The sequence below is a fragment of the Cibotium barometz genome, chromosome 35, assembly GCF_041138505.1.
Source record: "Cibotium barometz isolate CiBa-2024 chromosome 35, ASM4113850v1, whole genome shotgun sequence".
Classification (NCBI taxonomy): Eukaryota; Viridiplantae; Streptophyta; class Polypodiopsida; order Cyatheales; family Cibotiaceae; genus Cibotium; species Cibotium barometz.
In genome coordinates this window covers 15,996,078-16,001,251 of record NC_141080.1, presented here as the reverse complement: position 1 = coordinate 16,001,251, position 5,174 = coordinate 15,996,078, and positions in this window count along the sequence as shown.

The following is a 5,174-nucleotide window of genomic DNA, read 5'->3' as shown; positions in this document are numbered from 1 at the left end:
TAGAAAAGATCAAAATTCAATATACTTACCTTATAATTTGCTTGATTCTTTATTCACAGTAGAGGCCCCCAACCAATCAATTGGTTTAGTATGTTGATGGAGCCACCAATGGGGATTGAAGAAAGAGAGAAGTATCAAAAACTAGTGAATTATTAAAGAATTCACAGTTCTTAGCTTAGGTAGAGTAGAGTAACAATGCATAAGACACTCTATATTTTGGCTTAGGTGGAGTAGAGTAATAAAGCATAAGACACTATATATTTTGGCTTAGGTGGAGTAGAGTAACAAAGCATAAGACACTATATATTTTGGCTTAGGTGGAGTAGAGTAACAAAGCATAAGACACTATATATTTTGGCTTAGGTGCAGTAGAGTAACAAAGCATAAGACACTATATATTTTGGCTTAGGTGGAGTAGAGTAACAAAGCATAAGACACTATATTTTTTTCAACAAGGGAAGGCTTCTATTTATAGGAAAATTTGAGCTCCTAACCAAACAAACTGATTCTAGAATTTTCCAAGTCAGTTTGGTCACTTTTTGACCATTTTTAGGTCAGTTAAGCTAACTTTTTGGAACTAGACTTGAATGAGGAGAGAGGAGAGATGAAATATCTCAATTTTTATGAGTTTAAAGCTCATTCAAGCATGTGAATTATGCACCTCCTTTAAAGAACTCTCCTTCCTTACATATGTGTCATAGTTTTTTTTACTAATAAACCTTGTACATTTTCAACTCTTCATCTTATGTGAAATATGCACCTCCTTTAAAGAACTCCCCTTCCTTACATATGTGTTTTTTTTACTAATAAACCTTGTACATTTTTAACTCTTCATCTTATGTGAGCATTTACTCATTTTTGGATACCCAAAATATCTCATATTTTTAATATTGCTCATAGTTTTTTACTACTAAACCTTGTACATTTTCAACTCTTCATCTTATGTGAAATATGCACGTCCTTTAAAGAACTCCTCTTGCTTACATATGTGTCATAGTTTTTTTTTTTACTAATAAACCTTGTACATTTTCAACTCTTCATCTTATGTGAAATATGCACCTCTTTTAAAGAACTCCCCTTCCTTACATATGTGTTTTTTTTTAACTAATAAACCTTGTACATTTTCAACTCTTCATCTTATGTGAGCATTTACTCATTTTTGGGTATCTTCTTTTTACAAATTGGATTTATCTCCTCCCTACACATGTATTGATGCTATTGGCCCATAGGAACCTTAATTGGACCATAGTCTAAAGATTTCTGAAAATCTAGACCCTTAGACTAAGGTGCTTTATACCTATTTCTAATTAATTCCAATTGCACATTGGAAAATTCTTTTTGAATTTCTGTTTCAAGGGAACTTATTTTAATAAGATGAGTTATTTTTCTATCCAAAAATATTCATAATCTGAATATTCTCTCTCTAGAATATTTTTCTCTCTCTAAGCTAAAACAGTTAGAAACAAGGTCTTTATATTTCTGAAGAGGGATTGATTACAGGGGAAGATACTAGACATCAAAAAGGGGATGGGGGAGGAATCTTACAGGTGGGGGCACTGGTGGTGGGGGCACTAGTGGTGTGGTACTCTGCTGCCGCTGATGCCTACGCGCAATACAAACATACGATATATTGAGATGTGAGTTCATGAAAAATACTTGATATTTAATCCGTAATCGCCATAAAATATATACCTGCGGGAGGAACGGCCACTACCCTGTGAATCAAGTGTCACCTGAGTACTAGGAGGTACATCAGGAGTAAGCCGCTGACTCTCGTGATGTGATGTAACTGGGATAGGAGTCCTAAGCAGGGATTTCATTAACGTCTTCACAATTTCGTGATCACGTTAACAAAACCTATTGTTAACATATTAAAACTTGTGATCACATTGTATATTCACATGACCTGAGAAATGACCTGCCGGAACCCACTATTCCAGTAACACCTCCGGGCTTCTATCATTCCCGGAGGGCCCGTCGGGATACAGAGTTTTCCCGGCGGGCCCGCCGGGAAAAACAAAAAACACCGGCGGGGTATTATTCTGTATATAAACACTGCCCGACACCCATCGTACAACTTTTGGAAAGATAGTCCTTGTTTTGGGGGCGTGATATCTCTCCTCAAAGTACTTGTAGAGCTCTCGAGTTGCTAGAAGTGTCCTCTTGGGAAGAACGTCCTTATTTTAGGGGCTGTCGTCTTTCCTTGTAGGCACTCCTAAGGCTATTGGGCCACTCGTCCTTAGTTCTTTGAACTGGGGGCAGGGTGTGGTTCGTAGCTAATACTTGCGGAGATTTAGGGACAAATTTGGAGTCATTCAGCTTTGCATTTGAGCCACGTACATAATCTACCTCATTCTGCTTTATGAATGGTTTGATGGAGCCAAGAGTCCTGCTTAGGGGCTTGTATTGGTTCTTGATACTTGATATAGTTTAGAGTAGACAAGGGTCTATTGTCCTATACTAGAGTATTGGGCAAGCATAGATCTTTGATTTTTTTTGTGAATGTTAGAGAAGGTCTATTGTCCTATACTAGAGTATTGGGCAAGCATAGATCTTTGATTGTGTAAAGTATCCTTAATTGGGTACAAAAGGCATCCTTCATTGGGGGTGCAATGTGCATGATAGTTTCGAAGTAGTTTTGTAGTAAGACCTTGCAAGATAGTTTGAAATAGTTTTGTGTTATGTGATGATCTTTTGTATTTGTCAAGATAGTTTCGAAGTACTTTGTCTGCAGGTGTATGTTTTGTTATACGTGAGTGATTTGTTGTTTTTTCATTTGTGTATTCATTGTTATATGCTTGGTTGAATAGGTTATTTGTTGAGATGGAGGACAATGTTGGATCCAGTGATACCTCCAATAGAGTCTAAATTTCAAATAGCAGGAAAAAAAAGGCACCTGGGAACATGTACTGCAATGAAAAGATCTTGCGAGACATCGAAAGCGAAGAGTATGAAGAAGATATGCCCAGATGGATGTACAATTGTGAAGATGTAGTAGACGAGAACTTTGATGTTGGACGTACGTTGTGCACCACCCTTGAGATAGAAGACAATTTAGACATTGACTTAGATGAGCTTAATTTAGCAGACGAGAGAGTAAACGGTGAAAGAATTTTGGAGCAAGATACTGACATAGAGGAAGAAGTCACTTCATTAATTTAATAAAAAGTACTTGTACAAATGATCATATTTGGAGAAATTATCAATACAAAAGTAGAATTTGTTTTTCTTAGCTCTCATCTTGAAATAAATTGCGAATTGCACTAGGAGTTGCATCTAAAGGTCCTGGTGGTTTATATTCGCTAGCCATGCCGAACACTGTATAAATACCTTGATTTATTGGGACATTGCACAATGCACATGTGGAAGTATTTTGCATTTGTCTCACTAAACATATTAAGTGGTAGTAGTGTCCACATGGTAGTATATACTGGCCGCTCCACCCATCGAATACTTTGTAACATACAGGACATTGGGGGGTGGAGGAACTTGTAGCCTCAGCAGAAACTCCCACAAGATCAGGATGTATCAAAAAATGAGAGATGTGGTTTCCTTGGCGCACAGGAGCAATACGTGAAGAGATGCTCTGCACATCTTGGCTGATCTTTGTTAGCTGCTCTTGAATCCCTCTATTGGCCGGGGGAGGAGTTGACGCTTGAGTTAATCGGTCAGCTTCTTTCTCCTTCTCTGCTAGCTGTGCCCCTAAGCTTTCTTTGACCTGGTTTAACTCCAGTTCGGCGCCCTCCACCATGAGAGCAAGTTCTTCTCTTGTGAATGTCACTGTCTCTTCACGTATGTCGTGGGTGTTGACAGTGGCCTCTCTGGAGGCGAAGTCCACTGGAGTTTCCAGGATAAAGTGAGCATATAGCATTTTAGCAAAATAGAGTGGAGCGTCGGCGTTGTGGAGAGGACGACCGTACACCTCCAAGAAAATGCGCTCGGCATTAGTTTTGATATCATTGTGAGTGCAACGAGAAATCTTCCATCTTCCCTTCTTAATCTCGCCATCTGGACATGGCCATATTTCCTTTATCATCTCTGTGGTTACGCGTTTGTTTATGTCTTTCCATTGGGCATAAGTTGGATTTGTCCATTTTGATAACCTGCACGCTGTTCTTGTAGCTTCGCGGGCTGTCAGGCCATGTGCAAGGGCCTTCATTCGCTCGTATGCCTTCTTAGCTAACTCCTGATGCTCGTTCGCTTGCGCCTGCTCCATATCTGCATGAACGTAAACAACTTTAGGATTTTAATGAACTGTAAAGATCAACGTAAGATAAATTGACCATTACTCTCAAAATCTTGAAGTCAAACACAACGAGAGGAGATATGTATTGCAAAGACTCGATGAGAAATATCCACTTGACTCCAAAAACACTTCAAACAATGCCCGCACATCAAATTTTGAAGAGAAAACATAAACTTAAACACCACAAGAGGAGAGAGATATTGCAAAGACTCAATGAAGAGAGAAACAAAATTTTGAAACATTGGACACATCAAATTTTGAAGAGAGAAACAAAATTTTGAAACATTGGACACATCAAATTTTCAAATTCCTGAAACTTCATCTCTTGATACTGTATCATTACAAAGTTGGGGTGAATGCCACCGATAGCTGTACAAGAGGACGTTGTGCCCTCGTAGGGTCAGTATTTAGTGATCTAAAAAATTCAACTACTTGCAAAATTGATTTTCGCTCATCGCGATTAGGCAGAAACATCCAATTTTTGACTCTATGAATAATAGTATCCATGGTAACTTTGTCTCACGGGAACTATTATCCATCCACAACTCTTGCACTTTCTTCCAAAAGTCATATAAAGTTTGTAATAAATATCCCAAGGCAAAAACATCAGATGCAGGAGTGTATGCATCTGCCAAAAATGGATCATAAAGCTCTGGGGCTATCCACGGCCGTTTATTTCGCTCTCTGTCTGCGTAGGAGACTGCCTGTGCCACCTTCTCCGGGTTCTTGTCTGCTTCAAAAACAAAATTGAGAGACACCCGTTTTTTGGGCGCTCTCAGCAGCAACCCCCAATCGATAATACCTATGCGTGGCTTTAGCTCTTTTGTATAATCCAACACTACATTAAAAGGATGTAGGTCGGTATGTACAATACCTGCCATATGTGCTGCCGCTACACCTTCCACCAGGGCATGCATAATATGTGGCA